Source organism: Sus scrofa, chromosome 3 (assembly GCF_054392235.1).
Source record: "Sus scrofa isolate SSC_HxYL_T2T_F1_AM1 chromosome 3, Sscrofa_HxYL_maternal_Yorkshire_Landrace_v2.0, whole genome shotgun sequence".
Lineage (NCBI taxonomy): Eukaryota > Metazoa > Chordata > Mammalia > Artiodactyla > Suidae > Sus > Sus scrofa.
In genome coordinates this window covers 124,348,829-124,370,342 of record NC_139385.1, presented here as the reverse complement: position 1 = coordinate 124,370,342, position 21,514 = coordinate 124,348,829, and the positions used below count along the sequence as shown (strand labels likewise).

At 48.4% G+C, this 21,514-nt stretch overlaps 1 protein-coding gene across 4 annotated transcripts in view; it reads left to right on the top strand.

Moving 5' to 3' along the window:
* Positions 1 to 11,226: 11,226 nt before the first annotated feature.
* Positions 11,227 to 21,514, top strand: part of MAPRE3 (microtubule associated protein RP/EB family member 3) — a 51,952-nt gene continuing 41,664 nt past the window's right edge. For all 4 annotated transcript variants that reach the window (XM_021087723.2, XM_021087724.2, XM_085019896.1 and 1 more), the window contains exon 1: positions 11,227 to 11,390. The gene's annotated coding sequence lies outside the window, so the exon portion shown is untranslated. The remainder of the gene's footprint in view (positions 11,391 to 21,514) is intronic.

The following is a 21,514-nucleotide window of genomic DNA, read 5'->3' as shown; positions in this document are numbered from 1 at the left end:
GTTTGTTACCATGTGCTAAATACCTCGCTGCAAAAGAACAACCAGAAGGTTTTGCCCCCCTCTTGGCAAAAAAAAAAAAAAAAGAAAGAACCAAAGAAGAAAAGATTTACAAGAATAAATTACAGATTCTCTGAGTTTGAGGATTCCTTATGTATATCTAACTTAACCTCTGCAGAAAGTTCTATATCCCTGACAGATCATCAAGCCCAAGACCCAGGTCACTTAGTCCAGCGGCAGAGAAGTGTGTTCACGGGCCTACTAGCCCATCCCCAGAGCTCTGTTCATTCAATATTACTTCCTTAATCGGAACGGAATTCTTTTTTTTTTTTTTTTTCTTTTCCCTTTTGGCCACCCCAAGGCGTCTGGAGTTGCCAGGACAGGCATCAGATCTGAGCCACCGTTGCCACCTAAGTCACAGCTGAGCCAGGGGTCCAACCTGCAGTTCAAGTGCTCCCAAGATGCTGCCACTGTTCGGCCACAGCAGAAACTCCTGAAACTGAATGCTGTCCTTCTGCAACTCATCATTGTGCCCGTCTGCCCTGGTGGTTCCCTTCGAAGGCGCACAGACCAGATGGCCGCCTCATTCACACAACAGCTCTTCCCACAAGCACTGCATCCACCCTACTCATGTCTCCTCCAAACCAGTGGTTCTTGAACTCCAGCGTGCATCAGAATCACCTGGAAGGCATATTTAAACAGAGCTCGTCAGTACCCACCCTCGCGGGGTTTCTGACTCAGTGGGTCTGGTGTGGCCTGAAGAATTTGCATTTCTACAAGTTCTTAGGTGCGCTGAGAACCACAGCTCTAAGCAAACAGCTCCCCTTCCCTCAGCTGTCAGTCTGTGGCATTGTTTTCATGCCACTTGTCCTGATCTCAAAAGGTGTTTGGAGGAGTTCCCGTCGTGGCTCAGAATTTAACGAATCTGACTAGGAACCATGAGGGTGCAGGTTCGATCCCTGGCCTTGCTCAGTGGGTTAAGGATCCAGCATTGCCGTGAGCTGTGGTGTAGGTTGCAGACGTGGCTCGGATCCAGCGTTGCTGCGTCTGGCGTAGGCCTGCGGCTATAGCTTCGATTCAACCCCTAGCCTGGGAATCGCCATATGCCATGAGAGTGGCCCTAGAAAAGGCAAAAAGATAAAGAAATAAAAAAGATGTTTGGAGCCTCCAGAGTGGAAGTTCTGATGCTTCTTACAAGGCAGTGTCTTTGGGCGGGCAAGGAACAGCCGAGGGCAGAGGGCTCTGGGGAAGCGAAGCACTAAGCAATGGGTTCCTCTTGGGAGTCAGTACCTTCAGTTCCCAGGCAGGAGCTGTACATTGAAAATGCTGGGAAAGCACATCTTCCCCTGCCCGTTTCTACCGCTAGACTGGCCTCCTCTTCCACCCTGTCTCTGCCTTGCATGGCCTTTCTCTGCTCCCCAAAGTCCTGGGTCCGTGGAATGGCCCCTGGCCATAGTACTACCCATAATGGCCTCCAGGTGGCGCTTTAAGCTTGTCAGTGGCTGCTGCTTTGGCTTAAGGTGCTATGTCTCAAACAGTGTCTGAAGCTGACATAACCTAGGTGAACTGGTAAAGCCCAAGAAAGGCAGATACGATCAGGTTATCATGGCCTCAATCCCAGCTCCCAGAGCAGCCCCAGATCACGTTAAATTTGAGTGCGAGTAAAGGATCATAGCAGCCCTTCTGCTAGCAGGAGAACCCCGGGATAGTTGTCCCTTTCAAGGCCAATCTCAAGGTTTAGGCTAAAGTTGCTAGATACATCTGAATGTCAGATAACAGATAATTTTTAGGATTTTTTGGGTGTGTATATGTCTCAAACAGTGACTGTGGAATACTTATACTAAGAAATTATTTGTGTTTATCTGAAATTCAAATCTAACTAGGCGTCTTATATACATCTGGCAATTCTAGGTTCACTTAACATGAGTTTTCCACTCTTTCCATGTAATGCATGCTTATGGAATATCTGCCAGGGATGTGTTAGACACTACAAAAATGAATCAAGTGCAGTGTCTGCATTTAGAGGTTGATTTGGGGAAAACACATACTGATGAATAATTATAATACAGTAAGCATAGGAAGCCTGGGATAATGGAAGTTTGGGTTTTGTTGTTGGCTTTAAGTTCAAACCCCGCTTCTAATGTTCACTAGCTGTGTGATCTTCGGCAAGTTAGTTAACCTCTCTGGGCCTCTATTTTTTATTGTGAAAATGGGGATGATACCAACCTCAGGAAGTGACCAGAGAGGTTATGGGATATGGTATGCATCTCATGGCTGACTACAGCAGCAGCTGAATAAATGCTAGTTTCCCCTTTATAAATAAGAAACACTGAGAGAGAGATGAATAAAAGCGCCAGGGTAGCAAAGAGCTTTACCTGCTTTGGGGAAGTCTCTACAAAGAATTTAACACTTCAGTTAGTAGATGCAAACTACTAAATTTTTTTTTCTTTTCTTTTTTCTTTTTTTTTTTTTTTTTAGAGCCGTACCTGCAGCATATGGAGGTTCCCAGGCAAGGGACTGAATTGGAGTTGCACCTGCCGGCCTGCACCACAGCCACAGCAATGCTGGATCGGAGCCATGTCTGCGACCTACACCACAGCTCATGGCAACGCCGGATCCTTAACCCACTGAGTGAGGCCAGGAATCGAACCAAATCCTTACGGATACTAGTCGAGTTCATCGAGCTGGGCCATAAGGGGAACTCCTCCACAAACTATTACATTTAGAATGGATAAACAAGGTCCTATTGTATAGTGCAGGGAGCTACAGCCAGTCTCCTGGGATAGACCATGATGAAAAAAATATTTTAAAAGAATGTGTATATCTACCTATCTCTATATGTATGTGTGTGTGTGTGTACCTATATATCTGGGTCACTTTGCTGTACAGCAGAAATTGGCACAACATTGTAAATCAACTATAATTTAAAAAATTTTTAAAGGAATGTAACTTCACCTTTTTTGGTTTTGCTGTTGTTGTTTTGCTTTTTAGGGCCGCACCTGCAGCATATGGAAGTTCCCAGGTGAGGGGTCGAATCAGAGCCGCAGCTGCCAGCCCACACCACAGCCACAGCAACTAGGGATCTGAGCCCCGTCTGTGACCTGTGCTATAGCTTGCAGCTTCGGGACACAGTCGGCCATTGATGCTCACGGGAATTTGCGTATTTCCCCCTGATTAAGGTAACGAGGTATAACTGACAGGGAGGTCAAATGACCTCCTCACCCTAACGGGACTTTGGCTGCTATTGAAGTTAGCATTTCCTGGGTATTTACTGGATATCAGGCACTGCTACATAGTTTTCAGTATCTCACTTAACCATCGCAACAACAAACCAAAACCAAAGGCCCCAGGTCACATAAAAAAAAGGAAGTATTTGACCCAAGGCTTGTGCAGCTCCATGGTGGGGGCAGGGAGGGGGTCAGATTCACTTTCTAAATAAGGTCATCTGTGATCAAAATTCATTCCTCAGCAAAATTATGTCTTGTTTTCATGGGTCCCTTGCAAATGTTAAAACCATGTCAGGGGTTTCTTATATGTGGGAATCAGTCCTATTTGAGGGACCTGTTCCACTTACGGCTCATTTCAAATGAATAATGAACACTGTCGGTAACAGTTACCAGCACCTCAGCTCCTCCTTGCCTGCACCTCACAACCAGGGCAACTCTGCAGGTGCCACTCTAAAATCCAGCCCCCACCAGCCAGAGTTAACCCACTCCCTCTAATGCCCCCCACCACATGGCTTCCCCAGTCATCCCTGGCAAACCTCAAAAGGTCAGGCTGTTTTTAACTTGCTTGGCTGTTTTTAGTCCCATGTGAGATGCTAAGAATACATGATTTGGTTCTGGCATTCCCGTGGTGGTGCAGCAGAAACAAATCCGACTAGGAGCTGTGAAGTCATGGGTTCGATCTCTGGCCTCACTCAGTGGGTTAAGGATCTGGTGTTGCCATGGGCTGTGGTGTAGGTCATAGACATGGCTCAGATCCTGCGTTGCTGTGGCTGTGGTGTAGGCCGGAAGCTGTAGCTCCAATTCGACCCCTAGCCTGGGAACCTCCATATGCCGCACATGCAATGCGAGCGACCCTAAAAAAAAAGGCAGAAAAAAATAAGATATGGTTCTGAGCTTGAGGACCAGAGGCAGGGAGCAATGCGTAAAGCATGGCAACACAGGGTGATGGGTGGCATGACAGAAAACTTACCTGGTACCTAGAAGGTGTCCGCTGTCTGGAGGAGGCCCCTGCCAGCATCACAGAGGCCATGACACTGAAGCGGGTCTTGGAGAATCAGGAGGAGTTTGCCTAATGAGAGGAAAGGCGGGACTCCAGGCAGGGCCAATTCCAGGACAAAGGCTCGGTCATGAAATAGAACTGCTCGCTTAGCCCACTGTCAGGGCTTGCTCGTTGTGGCCAACATACATGGTGAGAGGCGATGAAGCTGGGGATATGAATGGAGTGGAGTTGAAGGGGAAATGGTTACCAGAGGCAACCATTGTCCACCACGTGAAGGAGTCGGAACTCCCCCTAGCCTGGGAACCTCCATATGCCATGGGAAGCAGCCCTAGAAAAGGCAAAGAGACAAAAAAAGAAAAAAGACCACAGTAAAAATAAAAATAAATAAGTAAATAAATAATGTGATGCTTGCATATGATTTCATCATGTCTCATTTTTTAAAAAATATTTTTATTTATTTATCTATTTTGTCTTTTTGCCATTTCTTGGGCTGCTCCCGCAGCATATGGAGGTTCCCAGGCTAGGGGTGGAATCGGAGCTGTAGCCGCCGGCCTACGCCACAGCCACAGCCACAGCAACTCAGGATCCAAGCCGCATCCGCAACCTACACCACAGCTCATGGCAACGCCGGATCGTTAACCCACTGAGCGAGGCCAGGAATCGAACCTGCCACCTCATGGTTCCTAGGCGGATTCATTAACCACTGAGCCGAGACGGGAACTCCTAAAAATATTTTTAAATGTGTTCATGAATCTCTAAATAAACTTTAAGACTGAGGGAGATATAACTATTTTCTAGCTCCTCACTCTGCTTGTAACAGGAACCCCCCAAGCCCAGAAGTTGCTTCAGCCAGTTTGAGAAGGGCAGCCCTGGGGATTTAAGCAGAGGAGTTATGCTGATAAGATTTCTCTTCTGGAAAGGGCGTCCTAGGGGTGGTGTTGAAGATGGATCAGAGGGGGGAGAGAATGGAGGCAGAGAGACCAGGTGGGGGACTCTGCAATAACCCAGGCAAGAGATGGAAGAGGTTACAGACATAAAGAAGGAGAACAGATCTGAGAGCTATTTAAAACTATAACTGGTGGAGTTCTCATCGTGGCTCGGTGGTTAGCGAACCTGAATAGAATCCATGAGGATGCAGGTTCGATCCCTGACCTCGCTCAGTGGGTTAAGGATCCAGTGTTGCCGTGAGCTGTGGTTTAGGTTGCAGCGCAGTTTGGATCCTTCGTTGCTGTGGCCGCGGCGTAGACCGGCGGCTACAGCTCCGATTAGACCCCTAGCCTGGGAACCTCCATATGCCACAGGTACGGCCCTAAAAGACAAAAAGACCAAAAAAAGAAAACAAAACTAGAACAGGTAGCACTGGAAAAAACTGGAAAACTGTTCTGGTACAGGGAGTTGGAGAGAAGGCGTGGATTAGGTTCTCCCTCAGGTTTTTCTTGGACAGTGATGTCATGAAAATAAAAGGGAATATAGGAAAGTTAGGCTTGGGGGAGGGTAAATAAATTTAATTTAAGCCCACTGAGTTTGCGGTGCCTGTGGGACACAGGGCGGGAGACATCTAGAGGGCAAGGACGTATATAGGTCTGACAGTTGATTGGGATGGAAATAGAGATTCAGAAAGTCACAGGAAGGAGCTTCCGTCGTGGCTCAGTGGTTAACGAATCCGACTAGGAACCATGAGGTGGCGGGTTCGATCCCTGGCCTTGCTCAGTGGGTTAAAGATCCAGCATTGCCATGAGCTGTGGTATAGATCACAGATGTGGCTCAGATCTGGCATTGCTGTGGCTCTGGCAGGCAGCAACAGTTCCGTTTAGACTCCTAGCCTGGGAACCCCCATATGCCATGGGTGCGGCCCTAAAAGGACAAAAGACAAAAAAAAAAAAAAAAAAAGAAGAAGAAGTCACAGGAAGAGTTGAGGCTACTCAGGGAGTATGTACTGGGGGAGGGGAGAGGCGAATGAGATGGGAATCCTGGAGATGTTTAAGGGCAGACTGGGGAGCAAGGAATAATGGGAAAATGAATGTCAGAAAGTCAGGAGGGGAGTTCCCGATTTGGTGCGATGAGTTAAGAATCCAACGACAGAAATTCCAGTTGTGGCTCAGTGGGTTAAGAACCCAACTAATATCCAAGACGACGCAGGGTTCAATCCCTGGCCTCCCTCGGTGGGTTAAGGATCCAGTGCTGCCATGAGGATCCTCAGACGCAGTTTGGATCCTGAGTTGCTAGGGCTGTGCTGTAGGCTGGCAGCTGCAGCTCTGATTCGACACCTAGCCTAGGAACTTCCATATGCCACAGGTGTGGCCCTAAAAAGACCAAAAAAAAAAAAAAAAGACTCCAACTGCAGTGGCTCGGGTTGCTGCAGAGGTGTGGGTTTGCTCTCGGGCCCAGTGCCACAGAAAGTGGTGTCAGTTGCCGCTGTGGCTTGAATTCCATCCCTGGCCCAGGAACTTCCATATGCCGTGGGTGAAGCCATTTTTTTAAAAAAAGCAAAAAGGAGGAGCCATGGCTCCCTGATGAATGGCCAATCCCAGGGCTGAGGCTGGAAAGTACAAGATGAGCCTGGGACATCTTGCACCCCAAAGCAGGGACATGTTCAAAGAACGATGGGGACAAATCCAAAGGACACAGGAACCAGTTGGTGGTTTCCTCCACTGGTCAAATCTGCGACAACTGAGCATCAAAACAAACGAGAAGAAGAAAGGATTATAGGTGTTCCCTGGTAACTTAGAGGGTTAAGGATCTGGCTTTGTCACTGCTGTGGCGTGGGACAGATACCTGGCCGGGGAATTCCACATACCACAGGTACGACCCCACCACCACCACCAAAACACACAAACAAAAAAATAGAGAGGAAGAAAAGGATGAAAGGGTTATAATTCCTTGGGGGAAAAGACCCATGTCAGCAATGATATAAATAAATGGGAGTGGGTCTGAGCCCTAAACCAGGAACTGGCGACGTGTGCCCATTGGATTTCCACATCACTATGAACTGGTAGTGACTGCTGGGTGTGCCTTCTGTTTTGCTCCTTTTTGGAATGATAATGTTCACAGCAGTTATCCTATGGCTGTGACACCAGGGTATGCTGGGGATGTATAAGGCAGATAATGTGTCTCTTTACTGCACAGGTCTTCCCATCAAGAGGACTGGTACTGGAGTTCCCATTGTGGGGCAGTGGAAACAAATCCGACTAAGAACAATGAGGTTGCAGGTTCAATCCCTGGCCTTGCTCAGTAGGCTAAGGATCCGGCATTGCTGGGAGATGTGATGTAGATCGCAGACACAGCTAGGATCTACTGTGGCTGTGGCTGGCAGCTGCAGCTCCAATTTGACCCCTAGCCTGGGAACCTCCACATGCTGCACGTGTGGCCCTAAAAAGCAAAAAAAAAAAAAAAGGACTGGTACTCAGGAAGTTATATCCAAGCAAGTGGGCATGACAAGCCACTGGGACCCCGAGTTAGATCAGGAGATCCCAGACTTCAGGTTGGTACTGTCATGCAATGAGAAGACTTGGGCGTCTTGAGAGAGCAGATGCGTGTATGTTGCATTGAGAGGGATGTGAATTCTTTCATGAAATGGTAGGGGCGGCAGATTGCATTTTCCAAAGATAATTCAATGTCTCCCATCCACATGCTCTTACGAAGTGACTTAGACATTGCTCCCATTTAGAGGAGGAGCCTGCAGTCCCTTCTTTGATAGTAGGTAGACTCCATGTTTGTTTTGTTCTTGTTTTTGTTTTTGTTTTCAAACAATAGGATATGGTAGAAGTGATGCTGAGGCTGGGTTATCCAAGGCGATGCAGATTTTCTCTTACTATTACATTCACCCTTGAAACCTTGACCGACCGTGTAAGTTGTCCAACTGCCCTGAAACCACCGTGTTGTAAGAAAGCTTGCTCTGGGGTAAGACAAAGAGAAAGGGTTGTCTGGCCACCCCCCTGCTGTTTAAGCTCCAGCCACAATCTGACTGTGACCATATGAGAAACCCTGAGTCAGAACCACCCACCTGGGCTCTTCCTGAATGCCGATCCCACAGAAATGGAGATGATGAAATAGTTGTTGTTTTAAACCACGAAGTTGGAGTCCTTTGTTTTACAGCAACAGATAACTGACACATGGTCAAATGTTAACATACGGAGACTCTGGATGAAATGCGTACAGAAACCCTTTGTAGAACGGTCCTTTGTCCCATGTGTGACAAATAGGTGGGGCTACAAGGATCATAGTCTCTTCTCAGGATTACTCAGGGCCATCTACACCACCCAAGTCCACACCTACAACCATGGAGATGAGCCGGAACTTCAGAATGGAGAAGCAAAATAAACCGAGTCTGAATTGACACAACATTGGAAGGCAACTATACTGTAATAAAAAAAGGTTTTTTAATTATTTAAAAAAACTGAGTCTGAACATTTCCCCTTGTCTTTGCAGCACCCAGACACCCTACAGATACAGTTAGGAACAGCTTCAGTTCTCCAACTCTGTGGCTAGGGAAAAGCATAGACTGCATTTTCACTGTCCTACCCACTTGACTTGTTCTGGGTGTTATCCTCTACAAGAAAGCCTCTCCTGGAGTTCCCATCGTGGCTCAGTGGTTAATGGATCCAACTAGGAACCATGAGGTTGCGGGTTCGGTCCCTGCCCTTGCTCAGTGGGTTAAGGATCTGGCGTTGCCGCGAGCTGTGGTGTAGGTTGCAGACGCGGCTCGGGTCCCGAGTTGCTGTGGCTCTGGTGTAGGCTGGCAGCTACAGCTCCAATTCGCCCCCTAGCCTGGGAACCTCCATGTGCCAGGGGAGCAGCCCAAGAAATAGCAAGAAGACAAAAAAAAAAAAAAAAAAAAAAAAAGAAAGAAAGAAAGAAAGAAAAAAGAAAAAGAAACCCTCTCCTTCTGCGAAGTACCTTGGATGGGAGGAGACCGTCTTGACTCAGCGTACGCCGTGTCCCTCTTTTTTCTTACTCACTCTATTTGTAATCAGCTGCCTTCTCCTTCTCCCCTAGGAAAATGGGCTCCGTCAGAGTGCTTGGACCCCAAAAGTCCTGGGGCGGAAACTCTGGGAGCTATACAGGGAGACTCGGAGAGGAATGCTAGCCTATGAATTCTTACTTCTGAGTCAATCAAAGAGAATGCAGCATGTCAACAGGCCAGCAGGATCACCAGGCGCACTGGCTCTGAGCTGGGTGAGGAGACGGTGGAAGGGGAAGGTGTGAGGAGCTGACCCAAATTAAAGAGGGTGATGGGGGTCATGCAGGAGGTCACAAGTGAGGAAATTTATTTGGTGGAAGCATTTGGGACAGTGCAGAAGGCAAATGAGCTAGAGGTGAGGGGTCAGAAAACAGAATGCCAGCCAGAGTCTCAATTAACAGATGGAGAGAGTTTGGGCATTAATCTGGAGAAGTAAGGGAATGAGAGAGAATCCTTGCAGTAGGATTTAAAGGTGAAATATGTTTAAAGATCATAAGGAAATAGCGATGGAGACCCTGAGGCAGTTAGTTCGAGAACATGAGGAAGAACAAAAAAATTTTTTTAATGTTTTGACTCCTTTCATCCATTTCTTTGGGAGTCAAAGAAAATCTTTGAAGAAAATCTTTGTCTTCACTTGATTCAATTACATAAACACTTATTGGAATTCTACGATGCATCACTTTTGGTCCAGATGCTGAGGAAGCAGATGAAGATGACACACAGGGGGCACACAGTCTGGGGAGGCACTTGTAAGCCAAGGACAATACTGCAAACTGAGAGTAACAAAAAGAGGTATGTACAAGATGGGGACAGAGGTGACCTGAAGATATCCACGGGAGTCAGGGCTGAGGGAGGAAGAGCCAGAAATAATCTGCACAAAGAGAACCAAACTGATGAAATCACAAAGGGGTGAGCATGGTGGAGTCCTGGGCAGAGCACTGGAGACAAGGACAGTAGGTGTGGCCAGGAAGAAGAGGAGTCTAGAATAACTGGGGAGAGCCATAAAAGCAGACTTGGAATAGGGAATTCGGGAACACCAATGAACATACCAAGGAGGGCGCAGAATTTAAACCGGCTAGTGGGCAAGATAAAGAAATAGGAATTGTTTACAAATGTGTTGGGAGAGAGACAATAACGTTGATAAGAAACTCCTTGGGTTCCCGTCGTGGCTCAGTGGAAATGAATCCGACTAGGAACCATGAGGTTGCGGGTTCGATCTCTGGCCTCACTCAGTGGGTTAAGGATCTGGTGTTGTTGTGAGCTGTGGTGTAGGTGGCAGACGCGGCTTGGATCTGGCGTTGCTGTGGCTGTGCGTAGGCCGGCGGCTACAGCTCCAATTGGACCCCTAGCCCGGGAACCTCCATTTGCCGCGGGGCTGTCCTAAAAAGACAAAAAGACAAAAAAAAAAAAAAAAAAGAAAGAAAAGAAAAAAAAAAGAAAGAAACTCAATATATGTATAGACGATTTAGGGGTAAAGATACAGACTTTCTGGTAGGAGACAAGAAGGAATGTTTAACACAGGTAGAGGAAAATTGAATTTGGGAATTAGAATGACATGCTGGGATTGAGAGCCATAAACCACGAGAGGAGAGAAAACCCAGTTTTAGCTCTCTCGTGTCGCTGAAAGAGAAAACATAGTCTCTTCTTTCTCCTTTGCAGTAGCCGTGCGACAGATCAGAATCTGTCATCTGGCTACTATTGAATCAGGTGTAAACGGTTGTTCCTTCTGTGATCTGTTAGGGTGGAGGAATTGTTACCCTGTTGCTACGGAAAAAGGAAGGGGCTGTTCCCAGTTGCCATGGTGACAAGGTAAGAGCGTTCCCCCGGTACCGCCGTAAATTTATGAAGCGGTGTTGTCTCCTCGTTGCTATGGCAACTTAGAGGGACTGTTCCCGTCGCCCCCCACCTCCCGCTGCCGTAGCTAAGACAAGGTGGAGGTAGGGGCTGTCCTTCCCTCGCCGCACAGTTGCCTTGGAGACGGCGGGTGCCCTGGCCCCGCCCCGCTCGGACTGACAGCGGTGGCCGCATCGCGCCTGCGCAGTGCTCTCTTCCCCCGCAGTCTCTGTGCGTTGAAGCCGGAGACCGCGGCGGCCTCTGCTAGGACCCTCCGCCCCAGAGCCACCGGCCGGAGCCGCAGCCTCAGCCGCAGCGCCCCCGCCGCCTGTCCCCCTCCCCTGCCGCCTCCGCCGGAGCCACCTCGCGCACTGTGAGTCCGGGCCGAGGCGACCGACGCCGTGGGGCTGAGTCAGCGGGAGGCCCGGGCCCGGCCTGGGGGAGGGGAACCGGGCTGCCCCCCTCGCCACCCTACCCGCGCCTCCGCCCCCCACCCGCGCCTCACCGCCGCCGGCCTCCCTCCCTCCCTCCATCCCTCTCACCCGGGCTCCCGGGGGCCTCAGCCCTCAGGCCTCCCCGAGCCACTCCCCCTCCCCTCTCTCCCACCAGACCCACCTTGGGGGTCCTTCCCCACAAGATGCGGCGCTTCCGTACCTCCGCCCTGGACAGATTTCCCCCCAAAACTGCCTCCGTTCGCCCTTGTTCCTTCTCCTTGCCCCTCTTGGGCCTGACATCTCTGGCCTCTCCTGTTTTCCCCGGTGATATGCCAGGAAAAGAGTGACAAGGGAGAGCGCGAGGGGAGACTTGGGGGAGGGGGGCGTTCGGCCTGCCCAAACCTTGGGGCCTCAGGTTTCCGACCCACACGCTCCTGCCCCGGCTGGTGTGGGGAAGCAGGTCTGGACAGTTCTAACTGGCTGCTGAGAGCTCGTGGGGCTTTCCGAAGCGATTTGCTGGGAAGCATTCGGCCCCATCATGATCAGCTACTGTTTAGTGCACACCCGCTAGTGCACGGTGGCCTCGTGGGCTGAGCGCCTGCTTTGGCGGGCGCTGTGGAGAGGGACTAGAGGCAGCGGGGGTGGGAGGAGGTTACGTTGGGGAGCTGAAGTGTGGTGCTGTGAATAAGCATCTTGCAGTACTCTTTAAAATGCCCTCCCCCACCCCCCACCCCCCCTACCCGGCCCCCCGCAGTACAACCCTGGTGTAATGTGAGGTTTGGAAGCAGGCCTGGTATCCACAGCAAGTGCCTGCTTACTAGTTGTACGTTTAGGGGCCGTGGCAGGACTTGATCTCTGATACCTGTGAATTGCCAGTGGTAGCCAAGGATAAGAGTGTGCTTTAAGGTAACAAGTGCAGAGCGGCGAGGAAGGACAAGAACTGAGGTTTCACTCTGGTGTCCATCTGAGGCTTGTACCCCCCCTGCCTCCTGTGAGTCTCTGGGGGCGGGGGGGCTGTCACCTGATAGGGGTTCTAGCATGTTTGAACAATTCCTTGGGTTATGTTTGCTCCCTATCCACCTGCCCAGGGTGCATTCCCTGATGTTGGTTTTCTTTTTCTGGAAGAAGTGGAGCTGAAGTCAGAGTTGGTGCCCGCAGCCAGAAGCTTTCTTAATAAACGTGCCTCAACTCGAGGGCTCCTAACTACCGAATGTACCTCATTGCCAACTTCCTCTGGTTTGTTTGTTTCTTTTTTTTTTTTTTTTTTTTTGGCTTCCAGATTTCAGTGTACTGTCAGAAAATATGGGTACACATCAGCCATTTAAATTGTAGAAGAGGCCTTGGGGTTTTTTGGTTTGTTTGTTTGTTTTTTACTTCCGGCTGCAAAAGGAGTAGATGGTTTGGTTCTAAAAATCATGGTGAATACCCTGCAAATTCAGAGTTCCTGGCTTGCCGACAGCGAGAAATAATGATTTTTGCTCCTTGACTTTGCTCAATCATGGCCTACTGGCAGCCTCCTCAGAGCCACTCCCCACCCCCATGCCCATCAGATTAGTTTACAGCAGCAAAGACGGCTGTCGCCCTAGTTTTAAACATAGAGATGGAGTTCAGGAAAACTACAGCCCCCATGCAGCAGTGCAGTTTCTTCTGTTTCGAATGCCAGTCTGGGGTTTGGCGGGATGCACCTGCCTGTGGGGCGATGGGAACTGTGGGGCCTGAGAGTAACATTCCTTCTGTGTGGTCCTCTGTCGCATAGCTCACCGAAATACCGGAGCAGGGCAGGAGCAGACAGCTGGGCTGGAGAGCTGCTCCTCCTGGGTTGAGTGTATTTTGGGAATGAGCAATATTACTGGGGTGGAGGGTTGTGAATTAAGAAGCAAGAAAATGTGTCAAGGCTAGATAGATCAGGAGGGTGTGATTAAAATGTTCCCTTTCCACTTTGCTGTGGAATAGGACATTTTCAGGGCATCGCAGTGGTTTTTATCTGGGTTAATTTTTTGCCTTTGAAATTCATACCAGTGTTTGATGAGATAATGATGGAAGGCCTTTTAAACTGCCGCTCTTGGGAAACGGGAGTAATACCTGGGTCTTGTACGTTGCCTCTCCAGTTGTTACTGAGTGTGATTATTAAGATCAGGGAGAGAGACATGATTCGAACCAAATTAGACCCACGTCTATGTGATCTATGCTGCTGTAGTTTCATAGCACTGTGTTCCTTGATTCTAAGACACACCAACTCCTTACCAGTAGCTTTTAGGTAAAAATCATTTAACGCTGCCAGGGCAAAATCTACGTGTTGAGTCAAAGGTGCCTCCTGATTTCAGGAACATTAAGATAGCCGGGAAGAGGCAAGGCTTGAAGGAGGGATTTGCGTGTCTTAGAACTGAGAATGATATAATGTTCCTGAGTATGTGGTGATGCTGAGCATGCACTTCGAAAACAGATTTCCTTAAGCCCTTTCCCTAAGCCTGCCTTCGTTCTGGGTTATACGGGTAAGATGACTGCCTGGAGGTAGGCATGGCACTTGGCTACTGAACAGAGGAAAGTCCCTATGTGGCTGGCTATCCAACCCGAGGCCTTCATCTGGTCCCCTCCAGAAGCTGAGCCAACTAGCTGGCAGCAAACATCTATGAGCCCTACCTGCATTTAGCCAAGTAACATCTTTCAGAAACTGAACAGAAACATATAATTTTTCTGAACCACAATGCATCTGATTTGTTTACAGACACTTGTGCAAAGATCCTAAGGCCCACGCCCTCCCTCCGTAGGACATTAGAAGTGAAGGCTTCCGAGGGCTCAGTGTTCTCACTTCCAGATTTTGACATGAGCAACCAAGAGCTAAGCGACCTGCCCAAGGTCACCCAGCTAATGTAGAAAGTATGTGAAAACATTGTGTAAACTGCATACACTGCGCAAATGAGTGTTGGTTATTATTAGTGGCTGAGTCAGGATTAGAACCCAGGTTGCCAGTCTAGGGCTAGTCTGCCCTGCCACATTGCCTCATTCCTCATGGTTAATAGTCCAGAGGGTTTTAATACAGATAATTTCGGAGTCTGTCATTAGCCCTGTAGACAAGCGCTTGTTTTATTGTCTGCAATGATGCAAAGCCAGGTGAAATTGAGTGTCACACCGTCTAAATATTTATCCTTGTCGCCTTAAAAATAATCATTTTTCCTCACAAATTGCATCCTCAGGAAGTTTTTTGTTTCTTAAATTGGCATCATCTAACATAAAGCCCATGCAAAGCTGGGTGTTTGACGTCTTCTCAGCCTCTTTTCTGCGAGGCTAATGCTGTATTCCAGGAAGCAAGGTGGTGAGAGGGCTGAAAGGGAACCCGGGGGAGAAGCAAACTGGATTATCTTCCGGCTCCCAGAGTGTAACTTTCTGTAGTTCCCGGAAGCCATAGAGAGTTCTGATCCCTGTCCTTGAGAAAGTGAGGGGTTCTGGCCTCTGGAAGCAGACAAACCTGAATTCAAATCCCAGTCCTGCCACTTCCTGGCCGTGTGGCCTTGGGTGAGTTATGGAACGTGAGTGCCAATTTGCTCACCTGCAAGCCTGAAGTGATAACCTTCTGTTTTATAGGGTGGGTGTGAGGATTAAATGAAAGGACTTATGTAGAGTCCCTGCTTCATAAGAGGTAGCAATCATTCATTTGTTTGCTAAAGTATAAAATACAAAATAAGGTTTGCAGAATTTTACCATGACCCAAGTGCATCTTGGACCCTCAGTTCAGCAGCCCCCACCTCCCAGCAGCCCCCTTGGTGTGTTTGACATGCACAGAGAGATTTATCCTGTGAAGACCTGGCACTTGCAGTGTTATTTCAACTGCCAAAACAGGAGTATATGAACTGGCCCTTTGTCTCCGTGTATTCAGCTGACCTGGTTATCTGAAAGGCTGGCAGGGCGGGAGCAGTTGACTGGGAGAGCACAGACTTGGTGTGTTTGTGTATGTCGTGGGGGCGCTTCATCCTCGTCCTCCCATCCTCCCACCGGGGAGGCCAGTCTGGGGAGTGATCTTAATTTGAAATGGAAAAGCTGCTGAGCTCTCCTTTGTGGGTAAAGCTTGCAATGGCCTTCGTTCAATTCCACTACTGTTAGAGGTGTAGCTTTCAGCCGTGACTACACGGACCAGCTCTGCATCCAGGAGATCTGGAGGGCCAGGGAGAGGGGCTATCCATCTTAGGAGGGGGACCCCCTGGCTGGTGAGGAGAGGCCAAGGGAGGTCATTTGGGGTGGCGACAGTTCTGGATGGGCTCAAGGTAGAGACGGCCAGCTAACTTGGGAACCAGGGCAAGCCATTCAGGTGAAGACAAGTGAATTTAAACTCCTATACATTTCATTTGGGAAGAAAATACTCACATATAGGCCTTTAATGACTGAAAAATAAACACAGTAGGTTGGTTTTTTTTTGTTTGTTTGTTTTTTGGTTTTTTTTTTTTTTTTTTTTTTTTTACCTCTGGGAAGTAGAATTTGAGTGTGAAGGAGTGGAAAGGAGACTCAAAGGGGAACGTGTCTTTTATATATGTCTGTATATAAATTGTGATATGAGGCATGTACGCTTTTGTAATTTAACAAAGACCGATGGAATTGGTAGCGGTACATTTTGGTGCCCAAGAAGCAGTTGCCTTTACTTGGAGCCTCGGTGCGTGGGACAGATAGAGTCAGACTGCTTCCTTTGATCAGTCCAAGCCGGCGAGCACCAAACCAGGCTTACAGGAAAGGACAGGACCCTTGCAGGGGGCTGCTTCCCTTGCAGCCCAGGACACTTCACGGACCTCCTCCAGCACCACCTCTTCCCAGTCTTTTCATTTCCTTCTTGAGAACAGTCCCTTCCTTCTCTTGAACAATAGAAGGGATCATTGCAATTTGAATAAGCTGATCTAACTTTCAGCTATTGATGAAAATGGCATCTGACCACATGGCCCTTTATGACAACCCCATGCCACTTACTTAGCATCAAGAGGGCTTGAAGTGTAAAGGAACCCAGCTGAAAGGCTGATACGCTGTGTTATGCAGCTGCGTCCTAGATCAGATCTGGCTGATGGAGCACAGCTTCCACACAGTGACTTAGTAACTGCTTCTCTTAGGCATCGCTGATAAACAGACAACATTCCTGAGTGTTATTGAGCTTTAATTTTCTCATACGTTGCTAAGTTGTATTTGCCAGCCAAATGTCCTATTTATTGTAGAAAGATGACACACCTATCACTGGACACATGCTTTGACTTGCTTAACCAAGAGTTAGGATGGTTATGCTGAGTAATCCACATTCCATCACCCCATCACCCAGTCCTCCCTTTGGCCAAGAGTACAAATTTGTGTGACAGTTGGCCAAGGTTGGTGAGGCATCCTGTGGCCAAGAATGGCTTTTCCTCTGGGTTGAGCTGACTGGTGACTGACTGCTACTGACCTAAGCCCCGTATCTTGTTCTTACTAGCATCATGCCCTATCAACTTTGCTAAGCTAATAATAATAAAACATCAGTGTTTTGAGCTCTGGATGCATCATTTGCCTGAAGTAAATAAAGATTTGGCCTATCTAAAATGTTTTGCCTCCATGTAAAATGATTTTTTTTCCCTGAAATGATTTCCTATATAGGAGATACATAACATTGTGTGACATGTTTAGAATAACTGAGCAAGAAGCATGGCTTCAAATCTGCCCAGTAATTTTGACAGAATGTACCAAAGGCCTTAAAAGGAACATATGTTTAGGTCAGAAACTGCTGTTCTAGGAACATTTAGAAAATCAGAGATGTATATGAAAATAGCTATACGGTGATTTTTATTAATGCAACATTGTTAATAATGTCAAACAGTTAAAATGGTCAAAAGGTTCAACAGTTAGGCATCAGTCAGGGTCACCTAGATAAAATACTACATAGGTGTTAAAAATCTTGTAGAAGAGGGAGCTCCTGTTTTGGCTCTGGGGGTTAAGAACCTAACCTAGTATCCATGAAGATGTAGGTTTGATCCCTGGCCTCACAGGCTGCTGTGTAGGTCACACACGTAGTTCAGATCTGCTGTTGCTTCAGCTGGTCGTTTGATCCCAGGAACTTCCATATGCCACAGGTGTAGCTCTAAAAAAAACAAAAAAAAAATGTAGAAGCATGTTTATTGATACGAGAAACTTTTTTTTTTTTTTCGCTTTTTAGGGCCATACCTGCAGCATATGGAGGTTCCCAGGGTAGGGGTCAAATTGGAGCTGTAGCCGCTGGCCTACACCACAACCACAGCAATGAGGGATCTGAGCTGCGTCTACCACCTACACCACAGCTTACGGTAATGCCGGATCCTTAACCCCCTGAGCGAGGCCAGGGATCGAACCAGCATCCTCATGGATACTAGTTGGGTTCGTTACCACTGAGCCACAAAGGGAACTCCTGATGCCAGAAACTTTTGATAGAATCAGTGAAGAAAGGTTGCAAAATGGTATGTCAAGAACTATACCAATTTTGTTTTAAAATATTTGAAAAGGTACTAGAAGGACATATGCCAAAACCTTAAGTGATTATCTTGAATTATTGGGATTACTTTTTTTCTTTAGTGCTTTTCAGTGTTTTCCAAACTTTTCTGTATTAAGCAAGTATAACTTTTATTACAAAATTTTAAACCAGGAGTTCCCGTCGTGGCGCAACAGAAACGAATCCAACTAGAAACCATAAGGTTGAGGGTTTGAACCCTGGCCTCGCTCAGTGGGTTAAGGATCCAGCATTGCCGTGAGCTGTGGTGTAGGTCACAGATCTGACTCAGACCCTGTGTTGCTGTGGCATAGGCTGGCAGCTACAGCTCCGATTAGACCCCTAGCCTGGGAACTTCCATATGCTGCAGGTGTGGCCCTAAAAAGACAAAAAAAAAAAAAAAGTATTTAAACCAGTGAGGTACAGATTCCATGTAGGAGAACAATCTCTTAGAAAATCACAAGGTATTTAATGTTTCAATAGTTTGTTTCCCATGATCATGATTTAAAGATAAACACTTCTTAAGGGTGTTTCTTTAGATACTACTTCATATCTGCTTTGAGAGAGAGTGTACTTGGGGTATTATTATGGGGGGGTGACTTAAAAACATAGCCTAGAAACTCCCGTCTGTTTATCCAAATGAAGTAATTTCTCTTGATTCAAATGAGATGTGAAAAAAATTATAAAGAGAAAGTGTCTTAGGGTAGTCTTCTTTGCCTCTTAACTTTTGCTTTTTAAATGTATCAGGTTTTGGTAAAACCCAGTATACCACAGGGCTCCTTCCCCCCCACCCCCATCCCCCGCTTTTTAGGGCTGCACCTGCGGCTTATGGAGGTTCCCAGGCTAGGGCTCCAATCGGAGCTACAGCTTCCGGCCTATACCACAGCCACAGCAACGTGGGATCCAAGCCACATCTGCGACCTACACCACAGCTCACAGCAAGTCTGGATTCTTAACCCACTGAGCAAGGCCAGGGATTGAACCTGCAACCTCATGGATACTCGTCAGATTCATTTCCACTGCGCCAGAGTGGGAACTCCAGGGCTCCGTTTTGGATGGGCTTTCTTTCCCCGTGTCTTTGCAGGTTCTCTAGTGTCCCAGTTCCCCCGGGGCTCAGAGCCTTATGTGAGACGCTCTCTTGGGTGGTGGCTGTGTACCTATGTCAACTGTTCTGAGAGGCTGTGCCCAGGTCTGCTGCAGCCTCCTTCCTCCATTTGCCTTTGGCCGTATTCTCTTCAGCCATCAGCTCAGAGGCCCCTTTCTACCTGGGGTGGGGAAGCTTGGGTGCCCACCAGTGGCCACCCAGTGGCAGAAGCCCTCTGCAGGGACGAGCTGGGCATTTCCTGGAGCTGCTGGCTGTGGAGGGTGGGGCTTGCCCGGCAGCTGTCCTCTCACCCCGTTTTTCCCCCGTCCACACCCACACTGCGCCTCATCCCGATGGCCCAGTCCAGGGGACCGACACCTGCCCACACCCTAGAGGGGTCTGGCTGCCCTGAGCCCTGGGGATCCAGGACGTAGGGCTGAGGACCCATGTGACCTGTCACACAGCTCGGATTGTGCTGCACAGATGCTTTCTAAGCAGGATCTGCCTCTGCTTCCAGGTGGTCCTGGCTACCCAAACGCTCATCCTGGATGGGGTGGAGGCCCACCCTGCCACCCGGGATTGCTATAAGCAAGTGCTTGGGTATGGCTCGCTGCAGATGCTCCACCACTTGGAGAGAGCAATTGTGGGAGAAGCATTTGTCTTCTCTTGAGGATGTTGGTGTCCTGGTCACCTTGTCATCTACATGGTGTTTCCTGACTGGAGAGAAATGAAATCTTAGCTGCTCTGAGTCAACGGGATTATAGTCTAATGGGTGTTTGCTCTGTGAAAGAGGCAGGCCTTGGACCACTGGATGAAATTAAATATCCCAGGAGTGTCTCCCTGAGGGCTTATCTCCAGTGGTGTCATAGGTACTGTGTAGCTCGATTGTCTTCACCAGACTCTTGGCAGACAGCCGCCAACCCCCACTCCCATCCCTGCAGATTGCTGCCACTTATCAGGGACTCTGATTTAGTCTCCGATCTGTTCTGATTTTAGATGAGTAGAGTTCACAGCTGAAAGCTCCCAGCTTGGGCATCCTATTAACACCTTTAAGTGACAGGACCACTGCTAAGTACAGAGATGTGTTGTGCTGGCCCTAAAATAGCAAGGTACAGTGTTTTGAGACTTGATAAGACTTGTATTCCCCAGAAAGCATAGTTTCCAGGTTTATAGGTTATTCATATAAATGTGCATATGGTCTTCTCAAGGCTTTATTCTAAAGTATACTTTCAACAAGACCTCTCCAAGTCCTTTCTGTTTTGTATTCTTAGACATTACGGGGTATGAAAGAAATGAGAGTCAGCCCCTGTGCACGAGAGACTGCAGTCTGGTTTGGAGTGATTGGTGTGTATGACAGCAGTGGATGGCAGTAACACGTCTGTGCTGCTTTGTGATATAAGACACATTCTGGCCAGGGAATTGGACACGAAGTTATAGGAATCGCTGTAACAGAAGGGGATGGGAACCCCAGCACTGGTGGGAAGGGGTGCTTTGGTGACCCAGGAGGAGGAGTGACCCTGAGCCTGTAAGAGCTGGGGAAGGCTTCAGAGAGGGAAGCACATTTTCAAGCTGAGTGTGCAGGTGATGTAGGACCCTGCCCACCAGGGGACAGATGAATAAATTCAGCAGAAGAAATGAAAAGAACAGCGTATTGTGAGTCATTAGCACGATAGAGTCTGAATTCAAAAAGGATGCTGAGAGGAAATTCATCTCTGTGAACTGGAGTAGTCAGAGCAGACTTCGCAGAGGAAGCGGAACCTGAGCTTGTCCTGAAGATGACCAGGCTTTGCGCAGATGGGACACCGGAGAGGGCTTTCCACGAGGCGAGGCGCAGCCTCCTGGAAGGAACGACCAGCCGAGGATCAGAAGCAGGTCACCGTTACCAGAGCGAGGCTGGGAGAGGTTGGACAGCATTGGTGACATTCCTGAGAAACTAGGAAGGTGAAGAGGCAGCTGGAGGTAGGTTTTGCTTTAGACATGAACAACTAATGGTGACAACTGCAAACATCCAGGTGGAGAGTGATCACCAAAGCCCAGAGGCCGAGGGTTGGATGGAGCCGTGAATGTGAGAGTCAGCAACACCGGAGCAGTGGCTTCCCTGAAGGTGGCGGGTTGCGGGGGGGGTGTTTTCCTCTGCAGGGGTCTTGGATACAGAGCACAAAACCAGGGCCCCAAGCTTTGAGAATGGTCCATCATTAGGAAAAGAGTGTGGCGATGTGGGGCAGTTGGGGGGCTCCAGCAAGGGAAAAGAGCTTCGGTGCTGCTGGTTTCACCAGACTTAGGATTTATCCCGAAGAAGATCATGGCAAGGGTGTCAGCCCAGGTAAACACGGGCAACGGGAGCCAAATTGGGTAGGGCCAAGGGGGCCCCTGGGTGCAGAGAAAGTGGAGGCAATGGGTGGTCCCAGGGGCTGGTAAGAGGGAAGGGGAGAGAAGTGGCCACCAGAAGAAGCAGAAGGCCCAAGTTTTTGTTATAATGCTATTCCTCCTCAGCAAACATACAGAAAACTTTTTTGTAA